Source organism: Aquarana catesbeiana, linkage group LG07 (assembly GCF_042186555.1).
Source record: "Aquarana catesbeiana isolate 2022-GZ linkage group LG07, ASM4218655v1, whole genome shotgun sequence".
In the NCBI taxonomy this organism is placed as follows: Eukaryota; Metazoa; Chordata; class Amphibia; order Anura; family Ranidae; genus Aquarana; species Aquarana catesbeiana.
Genome location: NC_133330.1, coordinates 135,248,219 through 135,264,211, shown reverse-complemented (window position 1 = coordinate 135,264,211; position 15,993 = coordinate 135,248,219).

The following is a 15,993-nucleotide window of genomic DNA, read 5'->3' as shown; positions in this document are numbered from 1 at the left end:
ATACGACCAGCGGATAAAGGAGGGGGTATTTATTGTGGTGCTTTCATTACAGCAGTATAAGGATGAAATGAACAGGATACTAAGTGACAACAGCACATACCACACATTGAGTGCTGACCCTTCTAAGATCTTTAAGAAAGAACTAGACCTCATTATTAAACAAGGGGTAGATAACAAATTTTTGAATAAACAAGAAGCCAAATACTTGATTCCTACAGTTAGCAGGATTCCTGTAATATACTACTTACCGAAAATTCATAAGGACAGCTCCAATCCCCCTGGAAGGCCAATTGTAAGTGGAATCGAGTCTTTGACATCCCGACTGGGGGAATACATAGATCTCCACTTACAGCCCCTAGTGAGGAAGACGCGGGCTTATCTTAAAGACACGAAGCACACCCTCCAAATACTGAGGGAACATATTAAGGAGAGTAGTGTAATCATGGTTACGGGAGATGTATCATCATTATATACCAACATTGACCATGAGGGTGCCCTGGAAGCTGTGGAGTGGGCCTTAGATAAGGAGGAAGGGATGGATAAAGGCCTTTGTGGATTTATTTTAAAATGCTTGGATTTTTGTTTACACCACAATTTCTTTTGGTACAATAATAAGTTTTTTCTGCAAGTAAAGGGTGTCGCTATTTTGCGCTAAGTTCGCCCCTAGTGTGGCGAACCTTTATATGGCTAAGTGGGAGGAAGAGTCAGTACGGGTTGAGCAGTATGGAGATATATTGTTGTATAAGAGATTTATTGATGATCTTTTAATCATGTGGAAAGGGAGTATGGAATCATTATTGGTGTTGTTGGAATCCATGAACGATAACGATCGGAATATTTCTCTAACTTGGGATATAAATAAGGACCGGATACACTTCCTCGATCTGGAGATACTTAATACAGCAGAGGGTATGATCACTAGGTCCTTCTTTAAGGCTACAGATCGTAACTCCTATATTCCCACCACGAGCTGCCACCACAAACCAATGCTTGATAACATCCCTAGGGGCCAATTTATGAGGATGCGGAGAAACTGCACTCTTGAAAGCGATTTTGAGAATCAGTCGAACAGGCTAGAAAATATGTTTTTAGATAAAGGATATCATAAGAAGTTTTTAGAAAAAGAAAAAGGTGTGGTGAGGAATCTCAAGAGGGATGATTTATTGAAGGACAAAAGTGCTGCTGTGGATAATGATGAATTTGACGGTACCTGTATAGTCCTGGACTACTGTCTACAAAGTAGGGAGGTAGAGAAAATTAAAAAAAAATATTGGAGTGTACTTAAACAGGACACTCATCTGAAAGATCTTTTATCCGATAAACCCAAAATTATTTATAAAAGGGCACCTTCTTTGCGCGATAGGTTAGTACACAACATAGTGGAACCACCCACACCAAAACCGAAGATGTTTTGGGACCTAAAAGGTTTTTTCGGTTGTGGGAGGTGCTACAGTTGTGTTAGGGTTCCGTCCAATACTAAGAGAGTCAAAGAATTTTTTAACCCCCTGAGAGATCAATTACATGTCATAGAAGATTTTATATCCTGCGAAACAATAGGGGTGGTATATGCAATCAAATGTCCCTGCAATCTTATTTATGTTGGTCGCACCACTAGGGCCTTAAAAGACCGTATGGAGGAATACGTGCGAAACATACGGAAGGGATATGATAAACATCACCTCTCAATACATTTTAAAACAGTACACAATCAAAGCACGCAGGGTATGAAATTTTGGGGGATAGAAGCACCCAAACGGAATTGGAGGGGCTCCAATGACGTTAGGGATATTAGCAAACGGGAATCCTGGTGGATATATCAGCTCGGCTCTTTGTCACCTGGCGGATTGAATAAAGAGTTCGATCTTACATGTTTTCTCAGTAACTTTTAATATTTGTAATATTTCAATATTTAATATCACAAATTTTATAATATTTATAATATTTTAGTTTTCTGAATATTTTTTTATATATATTCCTTTGGGATTAAGTAACTTATTTGCCACTCAAAGTTTTTTATTTACCTCACCAAAAAATTGCATATTTATTTCAATTATTCACCATACACATTTGATATAATTCATAATTTTTATTTTTTATTTTTATTTTTATTTTATTTTTTATTTTTTTTTTTTACATTATGGTCAATATTAATGGGGGAGCTTTATTTAATGATGACTAATAACTGGAGATGTTTACCCCTAACATAAGAATATATTTTTTTAATATTACAACAATAAATAGGATTCTTTTAATATATACCACATTAATAAATATGATTTTCAATGGGATAACATTATTATTAGGGCTGTGTTTTTTATTGTAATAACGCTTCCAAGGGTGGTAATCTAATGTATATATATTTTTTATTGTAATAACGCTTCCAAGGGTGGTAATCTAATGTATGTATTTTTAATTTAGTAGCATTGGTACTCTATATTGTATGTACGATTATGTTTAACATTGGGATGCTGTGCGGTATGCTGTTTTTTTCCCGAGCTCCACCCTGGATTAGTAAGGGTACAACCTTCAAATGGGTCTATAAGTGTTTTGCAACCTGATAAACACAGCGTCTTTCGTTATGAGTTGTTTCTAACGTTACGCATGAGATAGAGAAGTGTAGCCCGTGATTAACTAGTCTGTGATCTTAGGAAAAATGGCCGCCGGGAGAGTATTTAAGCGATAGAGCGCCCGTCCAATCATATCCCCTGATGAAGACACGTGACTCCCTGTGTCGAACACGCGTAGGGGAGGGGCCAGGACGGAGTGAGCAGCGAACAGCTGAGCCGGGAGAAGCGCATACCCCGCGGCAGACCATTCGATATATTTTTTACGGCTTTCGATTGTTTGGTGCACATTAGCACCAAGGGAATGTGAGTACCCCTTTGTGGGAAGTTGTCTTTTGAATAAATATTTTTTAAATTGGATTACACTATGTAGTCTCTCTTCATTTTCATGAATGATGTCTATGGAGCCATACTGACCCAGAGCGGAGATCGATATAGCTTACCATACTTAGCCCAGGGGGTGGCTACACAGTGTGTTTTGACACAAGTTAAACACTGTGTCACACGCTTTAAGGTGAGCGCAATCACTGTGGGGGGCACTGAGGCACATCAAGGTTATCTATGACACTGGAATTCAGCACATTGGAGGATTTGGACGTTTATTGATTTTTATGGATACGGAAGCACTTTTTAATTTTGGACACTATTATGAGGATTTCACCGATTAAGAATTATTGAGTGCATTTCTAAAGACGCATTGCGCGTTTATGTTTAATATTTTAATAGATATCTGCATGTTGCACTTTATATGAGCTTTGCATGTTTTATGTTTGTCACTGCATTTGGTATTCATTATATGCACAAATATGTATTTTGGCACTATTAAAGGTACATGTGTGCACATTACACTTTAACTGGTCACATGTATATATATATATATACTGTATGCACATTGCACGTGAATAGTGATGTAAATATTTTTAATTTCACAAGTGATTTTGGATATTACCACTTATGATACATAATCAAGCGCAGCGCAAATCTTTTTTTGTATATTCTTTGCACGGTTATGAGTACGTGAACTGCGTCTGCTGCTAGATATTCATCTCTGACACATTTTTCCATATAAAACAACTCTTTACTGCTTGTATATTGAGCATAGAATTTTTATGGCTCGCAAGACTTCTATCTTTTGTAACATATATGCTAAAATGTCAATGTAGGGCATTCTATATTGGGGAAATCAAGCATCAATTTTAAAGCAGAAACTATGGCCACACCTATTAAAACCGATGCTGGCAACAGGTCTACTCCTACGAGGAGACTTGCTCTATATCATTATTTTGATTTTTTTAAATCCATCCAGATTCCAGGGGGAAGGGTGAGATGGGGGTTAATCATCTACTGATGAGATGAATTTATAGTTTAAAAGCTACTGCTAGGCCTGGCTTCAATGAATGCACTAATTTCAAGTAATTTCTATGAGAATGCTTACGCATCCAGGGTAATAAAATGCAATGATATACGAATATATAATTCTGGCAACACTGTCATTTTGTATGATATATTTTTGAAAGGTCATTATTGTGTTTGTAGCAGCCCTTTTATACCTCAGCTAAGTGATATTGATGTAATCACGTTTTCCACAGAGTGATATGCTTGTAAGGCCTGGAAGGATTGCATCCGCAATTGGTGGTTCCACTTTAACATTAGGAAATGTGGCCACAAGCAGGGATGTATTTTTATCCTTCCTTTATGTTTACATCTAGTGCCTGGGTTCCTTCTCTACCCTGGTTGTAGTAGCTTCATGGGTACTTTCCTGTGGGTGGGCTTTGGGGTTATCGGGTGACTAGCTTTAATGCTGCACTCCCTTTTTTGGTGCCAAGTGTGGGGGGGGGATAAAAGAAGGCACAAATGTTCACCAAATTCTCTGTTCCTTGAAGGTGCGAGTGCTGTAGTGATGGCAGTAGACTGATATCTCTTTGAGGAGGGATACCCTTGATACCTTTATAACAGCATTATATGGGTATGGACTCCACAGACTATAACTAATTTTCCTTTTATTATGCCAGCAATTACTGCCTTTAGGTTACTTTTGTATGTTTGCTTGTTTGTTATTGGTTAGGATAAATTATGTTTGGTATATTAGTAGTTGGCGCACACTTTTTTAAACATTTATTTGGTTATTTTTGTGGTTGCTACTGGTATGGTATCTTGCTAGAGCTGGGCGATTTTCTCAAAAAAAAAAAAAAAAAAATCTGCGATTTTTAAAACAAAACTTGATTCACGATTCGAATCGAATTTTTTTTTTTTTTTTGGACACCGCGTCGGTCCTGAGGAGCTGTGGGCAGGAGTTCTTAGGCGAGGCCGCGGCTTCGGTCTAGTCCATGGCATCCAGCCTCGCGGACTAGGCCGAAGCCGCGGCCTCACCTAAAAACTCCTGCCCGCAGCTCCTCAGGACCGGCGCGGTGTCAGCGCCAGTCCTGGGGAGCTGTAGGCGGGAGTTTTTAGGTGAGGCCGCGGCTTCGGCCTAGTCCGCGGCGTCCGGCTAGTCCTAAAATTTTGAATCGATTTGACCTCTCAACTCGATTCAAGATTTAAATCGATTTTTTCCCCAGCCCTATATCTTGCCTATTATTTGTGTTATATTTATACAACCAGGGTTCTCCCCATATACAATATAAGGAGTGCCTTGCAAAAGTATTCACCCCTTGGCATTTTTCGTGTTTTGTTGCCTCACAACCTGGAATTAACATGGATTGTTTGAGGATTTGTATCATTTAATTTATAGAACATGCCCACAACTTCGAAGATGTTTATTTTTTTTTATTGTAAAGCAAACAACAAGTAGGACAAAATAACAGAAAAAGTCAATGTGCATAACTATTCACCCCCCTAAAGTCAATACTTTGTAGAGCCACCTTTTGCGGCTATCACAGCTCCAAGCCACTTTGGATAAGTCTCTATGAGCTTGCCACATCTTACAACTGGGATTTTTGCCCATTCCTCCTTGCAAAACTGCTCCAGCTCCTTCAAGTTGGATGGTTTGCGCTTGTGAACAGCAATCTTTAAGTCTGACCATAGATTTTTTATTGGATTTGGGCTTTGACTATGCCATTCCAACACATTTACATGTTTCCCCTTAAACTACCTAAGTGTTGTTTAGCAGCCTCAAATCACACACAGAGTGGTACAGGTTTTGCTCAAGAATATCCCTGTATTCAGCACCATCCATCTTTCCCTCAACTCTGACCAATTTTCCAGTCCCAACTGCTGAAAAACATGGGGATGGTGTTCTTTGGGTGATGTGATGTGTTGGGTTTACGCCAGACATAGCGTTTTCTTTGATGGCCAAAAAGTTCAATTTTAGTCTCATCAGACCAGAGCACCTTCCTCCATACATTTTGGGGGTCTCCCACATGCCTTTTCGCAAACTCAAAACGTGTCATTTTGTTTTTTGCTGAAAGTAATGGCTTTCTTCTGGCCACTCTGCCATAAAGCCCAACTCTATGGAGCGTATGGCTTATTGTCATCCTATGTACAGATACGCCAGTCTCTGCTGTGGAACTCTGCAGCTCCTCCAGGGTTACCTTAGGTCTCTGTGTTGCCTCTCTGATTAATGCCCTCCTTGCCCAGTCTTAGTTTTGGTGTGCGGCGGTCTCTTGGCAGGTTTGCTGTTGTGCCATGTTCTTTCCATTTGGTTATGATAGATTTGATGGTGCTCCTAGGGATCATCAAAGATTTGGATATTTTTTTATAACCTGACCCTGACTTGTACTTCTCAACAACATTGTCCCTTACTTGTTTAAAGAGTTCCTTGGTCTTCATGGCAGTGTTTGGTTAGTGGTGCCTCTTGCTTAGGTGTTGCAGCCTCTGGGGCTTTTCAAAAAGGTGTGTATATGTATAAATGACAGATCATGTGACACTTAGATTGCACACAGGTGGACATCATTTCACTAATTATGTGACTTCTGAAGGTAATTGGTTGAACCAGAGCTTTTTATGGGCTTCATAACAAAGGGGGTGATTACATACGCACATGCCAATTATCAGTTTTTTATTTATGAAAAATCGTTTTAAGTATATATTTTTCTAATTTTACTTCACCAACTTAGACTATTGTGTTCTGATCCATCACATATAATTCAGATTAAAAAAACATTCAACTAAAGGCTATAATGTAACAAAATAGGTAAAAAGCCAAGGGGGGCACTGTAGGTGCTCTTGCCAAACACTCCTTGGGGTTTCTACTGTAAGTGTAATTAGTATATATTGTTATTACAACTGTGAAACCTTTTGATCTATATACCATCGTTAAGTGATAATCACATTTCAGAGTGCTCCTTGATGAGTTATATGGGATTTGTAATTCTTTTAAAGTGTTTGTTAAGTTTAATTTGCAAGTAACTGCCAGACCGTCTATTGGAGCCTGGCATACCACACTATGGAAGTTATTTTAAAAAAAAAATCTAAATACCCATTTACAGCTGTCTTCAGGCTGGTCACGACTCGCGGTCGCTTTACAGCTACGAAAGAGGGCTTCTGCGGGAGCAGCCAAGCGGCCACGTGCATTTAGAATGCTCGTTTTTTAAAAATAACTTCCATAGTGTGGTATGCCAGGATCTAATAGAGCAGGGGTACTGAATTAAAATTCAAGAAGGTCCGGTCGCCAAAATTCGAATCTCAAGTCTGTGCTATGACTCAGAAAGATTGTAGTCACTGTATGTCTATCAAAACATGAGAAATGTACAATTTCCTTAGCATTTCAACAATATTTATTGTCAAGTTTCAGTTACAACATTAAACATGTGGACAGTTGGAACTAGGATAGCTTTACATTTGCTCTTGTCTTTGTATGGAAAACAAACAACTATTTTTAACAAAAACAATATGTAAACAAATCAATAACTCTTTAATAAAACATAAAAAGCACATCCATTTTTCAAGTAAAAGAAATAAGCACCTTCTGACTTAAACAACTAAAGGTGTCAATTTGAAAAAGTGCACAAATTATCCTGTTTTATTTCAATTTTTTTTTACCACCCAAAAACCTTCACTGTCTAGTGAGAAAAATGGGCTTTTGATTGTTCTGCCAGTAGTTTGAATCTTGGCTTAAATTGAGTTACTGCCATTCTCATGCACATATGTAGGTGCTCATTGGTGAGCCTGGAACGATACTTCGTTTTAATAATGTTCATAGTAGAGAAAGCTGACTCGCAGCTGTACGTAGATCCAAACATGGTCAAGGTGTGTAGTGCTACATTGATTAGACAAGGGAAATCGGTCTCAGGCACAGTCTGTAGCCAGAAGTTAGCCGGATCAGTTCCTCCAAAGTGCTCTCTTAGTGCAACATTTGTTTGCAGGTCAATCATTTCTGTCTGTAGAGATCCCTCATGTGCCCACTTGAAGGTCTGCATCACCTCCTTCAAAAACACTCTGACATCTTTAATGAGGAATGGATTGAGGATGAACAGTAGGATCTGCTGTCCAAGACTGAAGCTATCAAACCTTTTACTGAAGTTTCCAATTAGTTTATTTATGAAGTCAACAAAAGGAGAAACATCTCTCTTTCCTTGAATCTGTTCTTTCCCCTTTGTGAAATGCAAGCACTCTCCTTGCAGATCTTCTTTGAACAAATCCAGTTTTCTCTGGAAGGAGCGGACAGCGGTCATCAAATCACAGATGGAATTGTTCTTGCCCTGGAGCTTTAAATTGAGTTCATTAAGGTGTGATGTTATGTCCACTAGGAAAGAGATATTATCTATTGTGCTCTCATCTTGTAAAAACAGTGAAAACTGTCTTGCTGTCTGACTTTTGAGTTGCACTAAGAAAGCCACTACCTCTGTTCGAATGGACCAAAAGCGTTTTGATTGTCGATTGTTGTGAAGTAAAAGGTCATTTGCATTTGCCTCAACTTCTTTAAGAAACTCTCTTAGTAAACGATGTTGATGGGATGAGGATACCCTGAGGAAGTTGATGAGTTTCATCATTGTGTCCATGATTTCTGCAAACTTGTCTGAGAGAATGGTACACAGGACAGTCTGGTGAATAATACAGTGGTAAGAAATAAGGTCAGGGTTGTACTCTTTCAGTCGTGCCACAGCTCCTCTCTCCTTTCCTACCATGGCAGGGGCACCATCTGTGGTAACTGAGACCACTTTTTTCAGATCGATCTTCCTCTTTCTCAGAATCTCCTTAATGGCCTCATATATGTCTTGTCCTCTCGTGTGTGTCTCAAGTGGTGTTAAACCTAACAGGTCCTCACATAGTTCTTTTTTCTTTGTGAAAATATCTTACATACACCAAAAGCTGGGCATTATCAGTTATATCTGTTGATTCGTCAATGGCTAAAGAAATGCATACTGCACTCTGAATCGCTGCATCAAGTTGTCCCAATACATCCTCTGTTAATACTTCAGTCTTTTTCGTTGCTGTTGATGCTGAGAGTGGGATCTGGTTGATTTTTCCACACAGCTCATCTTTTTGTTTACCCTCAAGTAAAGTTTCAGCAACAGCATTCAAACACTCCTTTACAAATGTACCATCGGTGGTCTTTTGTGTTGCCCCAAATTCCATGCTACTTTAAGTGAACATTCATTTGCACGCTGCTGGGCTGTAAATGAATGTGAGAGGACTTTGGTGGATCTGTCATACTGGGCTTTCAGTTCCATTATTTTACGTGCCCTCACCTCGGAATGCTGTGGATATGTTTGCGCAAACGAACTGTGTTTTGTTTCGTAGTGACGCTTCACATTGCTACTACTTTTTATTAACGCCACGGTTTCGCAAAAAAATGAGACAAACTGGTTTTAAACTTCCCATAGGAAGAATGAACATATATTGGTCTGTCCATTCATCTTTGAAGACTCGGTTTTCAGTGTCTACCTTCCTTTTCTTGGCACAAGCCATGCTCTCTGTCGCTTTTGCCACGGTTTCCTCCACACACTTTGGTAATACTCTGTAAATGTAAATGTCACCATTAGTTTTCCCCCTTACATCAGTTGCCCCTATTAGAGCAATTCATTACATTGGGTGCCCCATCAGACTATCCCCAAAAATCAGTTGCCAACGGCAGAGTACTCTCTTACAGCAGGTATTCTTGTCAGAGTGCCCACTTACATCAAGTTTCTGCAATGGAAGGCCCCCTTACAGCTGGTGTCTCCCATCAGTGTGCCCCCTTATATAATTTTTCGCCATCAGAGTGCCCCATTATATAAAGGTGCCCCCTTACATAGGGTGTTCTCATCAGAGTGCCCCCTTACATTAGGTGTCACCACAAGTGTGCCTCCTTACATCAGGTGTCCCCTCCAGATCAGGTGTGCCCATCAGAGTGCACCATAAATTAGGTGTGTTCATCAGAGTGCCCCTTTACATCAATTGTCCCCATCACAGTGCCCTCTTACATCAGGTGTCCCCATCACAGTGCTCCTTTACATCAGGTGTCCCCATCACAGTGCTTCTTTACATCAGGTGTCCCCATCACAGTGATCCTTCAAATCAGGTGTCCCATCACAGTGCCCCTTTACATCAGGTGTCCTCATCACAGTGCCCCTTTACATCAGGTGTCCCCATCACAGTGCTTCTTTACATCAGATGTCCCCATCACAGTGCTTCTTTACATCAGATGTCCCCATCACAGTGCTTCTTTACATCAGGTGTCCCCATCACAGTGCCCCTTTACATCCAGTGTCCCCATCACAGTGCCCCTCTACATCAGGTGTCCCCATCACATTTCTCCATTACATCAGGTGTCCCCATCACAGTGCTTCTTTACATCAGGTGTCCCCATCACAGTGCTCCATTAAATCAGGTGTCCCCATCACAGCGCCCCTTTACATTAGGTGTCCCCATCACAGCGCCCCTTTACATCAGGTGTCCCCATCACAGTGCTCCATTACGTCAGGTGTCCCCATCAAAGCGCCCCTTTACATTAGGTGTCCCCATCACAGCGCTTCTTTACATCAGGTGTCCCCATCACAGTGCTCCATTACATCAGGTGTCCCCATCACAGTGCCCCTTTACATCAGGTGTCCCCATCACAGCTCCCCTGTACATTAGGTGTCCCCATCACAGCGCCCCTTTACATCAGGTGTCCCCATCACAGCGGTTCTTTACATCAGGTGTCCCCATCACAGCGTCCCTTTACATCAGGTGTCCCCATCACAGCGACCCTTTACATCAGGTGTCCCCATCACAGCGACCCTTTACATCAGGTGTCCCCATCACAGTGCTTTATTACATCAGGTGTCCCCATCACAGTGCTCCATTACATCAGGTGTCCCCATAACAGCAACCCTTTACATCAGGTGTCCCCATCACCGTGCCCCTTTTACATTAGGCATTCCCCATCAGAGTGCCCCCTTACATCACATGTCCCCATCAGAGTTCCCCTTAACATAAAATGCGCCCATCAGGGTGTCCCTTAACATAAAATAAGGGTCACGCTGATGGGCAAATTTTATTTAAAGGGTCACGCTGTTGAGCACATTTTATATTAAGGGGCACTCTAATGGCCACAACAAAACGTGCCCCTTAAGAGTCCCCCTTAACATAAAATTTGCCCATTAGAGTGCCCCTTTATTATAAAATGTACCCATCAGTGTTGTTCTTAAAATAAATTATGCCCATCAGAGTTCCCCTTAACATAAAATATGCCCATCAGCGTGCCCCTTAGCATAAAATAAGGGTCACGCTGATGGGCACCTTTTATGTTATGGGGCACTCTGATGGGTATATTTTTATTGTACACACCAATGGGCATATTTTATTGGGCACATTTTGTTGTGCCCATCAGCGTGCCCCTTAACAAAATATGTATCTCTCACCCAACCTTCTAAGGCCCAGCAATACGATCGGTGTAGTCCTCCTCAGACAGCAGTGTCTAATGTCAGTGCGATTGAATACCGTGTAACCATGCCCCAGACATGTTTCGTCGAAAAGACTTCTTCAAATGGGATTCATTTGAAGGTTGGGTGAGAGATACACCAGATCACACTTCAGGTCCGCTATGACCGCGGTGCACCGTTGGATCACTGATCCTGTTGCTTGCTGTGGTTTTGTTCAAAGGCTTTTTTGTTTCAGTTTAAAAGTGAGTGTAACCATTGAAGTGTGTTTGGAGTGATTTTAATTAATCTGTCAAAATTTGTATCATGCTATGTGGAGCACTTTATTCATTTTTTCACATATAGAGCTGGCTTGATTGGAGTCACGGTTCATCACATGCAAAAAATTGCTGTTTTGCCGAACACGAGAGTGGGGGGCTATACAACCTGGTGAGTTCGCTCTTCAGAGGGAGTGGTGTCACTATCACAGTGGTGTAGTGGAAGAGTAGAAGATTTATCACACAAGAAGATTGAAAAACAACTGTTGAACTTGATCATTCAATTCTTGTAATTTATTATCTATAGTGACACTTTTCACTGGGTGTGAAAACATTTTTTCATGATAAAAATAATTTTTTTTCATGATACTATTATTTTTATGTATAATTAGAGGGTCATAGGCATCATGCTGCTCTGACTCATTATTTTACACAATTTATATTAGCGCCACTATCTCTATCTGTACACATGTGAGAGGTATAGTTTTGGGATTCTGATCAATAAGCGTTTATTGATTGGTTTGCGCAAAAGTTATAGCGTTTACAAAATAGGGGATCGTTTTATAGCATTTTTATTAATATTTTTTTTTTTTACTAGTAATGGTGGTAATCAGCGATTTTGATCGTGACTGCGACATTATGGTGGACACATCGGACATTTTTGACACATTCTTGGGACCATTGTCATTTATACAGCAATCAGTGCTATACAAATGCATAGATTCCCGTGTAAATGACACTCGCAGTGAATGGGTTAACCACTAGAGGGCAGTGTAGGGGTTAAGTAGGGCCGGGGGCAGTGTTTCTAACTGTGGGGGGCGTGGCTACGTATGACACATAACTGATCTGTGCTCCCGATCACAGGGAGCAGAGATCAGTGACACTGTCACTAGGCAGAATGGGGAGATGCTTGTTTACATTAGCATCTCCCCGTTCTTCCTCTCCGTGAGGTGATCGCGACTATCCCCACGGCGATCGAGTTCGTGGGACCCACGACCCAACTCACGGAGCTCCCGGCCAGCGCGCACGCCGCTGCGCAATGGCATGGCGGCAAATTTAAAGGGACGTATGGGTACATCCATTTGCCCAGCCGTGCCATTCTGCCGACGTACATCAGCGTGCACCGGTCGGGAACCGGTTAAATACATGATACATATTTATCAAACAGTGTGGCTGATTTTTTTTTTTTTTTTTTTTTTTTTTTAGGGTAAATTAAAAATACAGTTGGAATGTCCACAATATACAATCATTCATAGGTCTAACTAGTATTGAACTTTACAAATGGTGCTCAATACCGTATGAAAAATTCCCCACCTTATTTCACTGTAATTAGTGCATTAATTGTCTACAGGAAGTATTCTGGATAGAATACTTGCTACACTTAAACTGTAAGTTCACCTTTTCAGAAAAAAAATAAGGTGAACCAACAACCTACACCCTCCCAACATCTCCAGTCCCCTCTGCACTTACCTTCGTGGGTGACACAGAGCGGCTCTGATCCATCCTGGCATCCCTAGGGAAAGAAGATAAAAACAGTAAGGTTTTTAAACCCCATAACCACTCCAACAGTCTGCGTGGACAATGAAACTATCACCCATAGAAGTAAGTGCAGCGGGGGACCAGGGGAGGGTGTACGGTGTTATTTCACTTTTTAATTTTTTTCTGAAAATTTGAACTTAACTATTGCTATAAATATGGTTGATGAAATAGTGAAATGATGCTGCATATTCATTAGATCTCCTTTATATGAATGTAGTATTCCACAATATAACTGCTCTGGATTCTTCCTCGATCTCTTTGGGCACTATTCTCCTTCAACCAGTTGCAAATACTCTGCTGTAATGTTGCCAGTTTTGCAGTTGTGACTTTCATATCATGATACACATTTTGGGTCACCTTAACCAACGTAAATCAAAAATTTAAGAAAATATATATTATTTTCTCCATGAACAATGTAAAGCAACTTGTTTGTTCTCTTTCAATCCCTTTTTCATTTATTCTGTAATTTGTCATATTTCAGTATAAATATGTACAGTGGAACCTTGGATTACGAGCATAATCCGTTCCAGGAGAATGCTTGTAATCCAAAGCACTCGCATATCAAAGCGAGTTTCCCCATAGAAGTCAATGGAAACTAAGATAATTTGTTTCACATTGACTTCTATTTCATGCAATACCACATGTGGCCAGATGTGGGGGGCACCGGAGAGACTCGGAAACCCTCGGAAAGGCTCGGGAACTGAGTATTTCTGAGTGTTTCCGAGCTGCTTGGAACAGCTCAGAGTGTCCCCAGCGCCCCAAATGCGGTACTGCACTCTGCAGAGGTTTGAATCCTGCTTGTGTTGCGAGACAACATTCGCTCGTATTGCGAAACGCTCGTTACCCGCGTTACTCGCAATACAAGGTTCCACTGTATATACTTAAAGCTCAATTCCAGTAAAGAAAAGATAAACCCACCAATAAAAAGTAACAAGTCGCATATAAAGATGAACAGTGAGGCTTACATAACAGACAGTTATTTTGTCTTTAAACCCTTCCAGCCCGCGCTATAGCCGAATAACAGCTACAGCCCGGCCCCACTTTGCCAGGAGGCCGTCATATGATGTCCTCCTGCTGCCTTTGCACCCTCTGTGGCGTGCATCAGCAGTGCATCGGCGGCTGATCACAAATCAGGGTAAAGTGTCAAATCGCGGCGGCTCTTTACCACATGATCAGCTCTGTCCTATGACAGCTAATCACAGATGTAAACAAGATTTGCCGGTTATCGTCAATCCTCCCCTCACGCTGACACCTCATGAGGAGGGAGAGCTGAAAACTGGCAGATTCACACAAAGGACATCTGCACTGACAATCAGGGCACTGATCATCAGTTTCCTGATCAGTGCAGCCTCAACAGTACCCAACAGTGCTGCTAATCTGTGCCAATCAGTGCCCACCAGTGCTGCCTATCAGTGCTGCCTATCATTGCTGCCTATCAGTGCAGCCTCTTCAATACCAGACAATTTCAGCGCTGTCATACTTTGAATGATAATTGCGCGGTCATGCAACACTGTACCCAAATTAAATTTTTGTAATTTTTTCTCACAAATATAGCTTTCTTTTGGTGGTATTTAACTGCTTGCCGACCGGCTCACACTGATATACGTTGGCAGAAGGGCACGTTCAGGCAGATTAAGGTACCTGTACGTTGCCCTTTAAGAAGCGGTTTGCGGGTGCGCGCGCCCGCCGAGACCTCCGTGAGTGTGATCACGGGTCCCGCGGACCCGATATCCACGGGGATACCCGTGATCGTCTCAGGGAGAGGAAGAAGGGGGAAATGCTGATGTAAACAAGCATTTCCCCATTCTGCCTAGTGACAGGACACTGATCACAGTTCCCTGTAATCGGGAGCGGTGATCGGTGTCGTGTCACACTCCCCCCCACAGTTAGAATCACTCCCTAGGACATACTTAACCCCTACAGCGCCACCTAGTGGTTAACCCCTTCACTGCCAGTCACATTTACACAGTAATCAATGCATTTTTAATTGCACTGATCGCTGTATAAATGTGAATGGTTCCAAAATCGTGCCAAAAGTGTACGATCTGTCCGCCATAATGTCGTAGTCACAATAAAAAATCACTGATCGCTGCCATTACTAGTAAAAAAAAAGATTAATAAAAATGCTAAAAACTATTCCCTATTTTGTAGACGCTATAACTTTTGCGCAAACCAATCAATACGACGACGACACCGCGATCTGTACACCCGGAAGACACGGGGAGTTCTCTAACCGGCCGGCTTTCCTGTTATGCTTGTTTTTACAACTACTTTGTAAGTGCAACCTTTACTTTTTTATTCAATAAAAAGCCGTGGATTTTATGCTATGTGGAGCCTTTATCTTTTTTATGGGGACCTAATCATTTTGATGTGATTGACGGAGTGAGTTCCGGGATTCGGATGACAACCAGTGTTTGCTGTACAGATCCCTGGCTGGGGTTGCAGCCATCCGCCCTATGGGTCTCTTTATTCCAGAGACCAACTTTTTCTGGTAAGAGGCAGCATTTTTGAACGGTGGAGGTCTGCCCACGCACCTTTTAGTCACTACAGCAAGTTTTGTTTCCACATTCACTCAGCACTGGGGGATATCCATCCATACGTCTCTTATAACATGCATGAACTTTATTAATCATTGTTCCTTTGGATATGGACTTTTGGTTGATTATACAAGTTTGTTCTCAATTTTACACTGCATAATTTACGTTTTTCACAGGGTATATGTCTATTGTCTTTGCACAGTTCCTATATACTGTTGCATTTGGCATTAGTGTTTTGGAAAACATTTTTACTGTTCACATTTAACCACTCAATTTATTTTTTATTCATTAATTTTATTTTTTCTTGCATAGT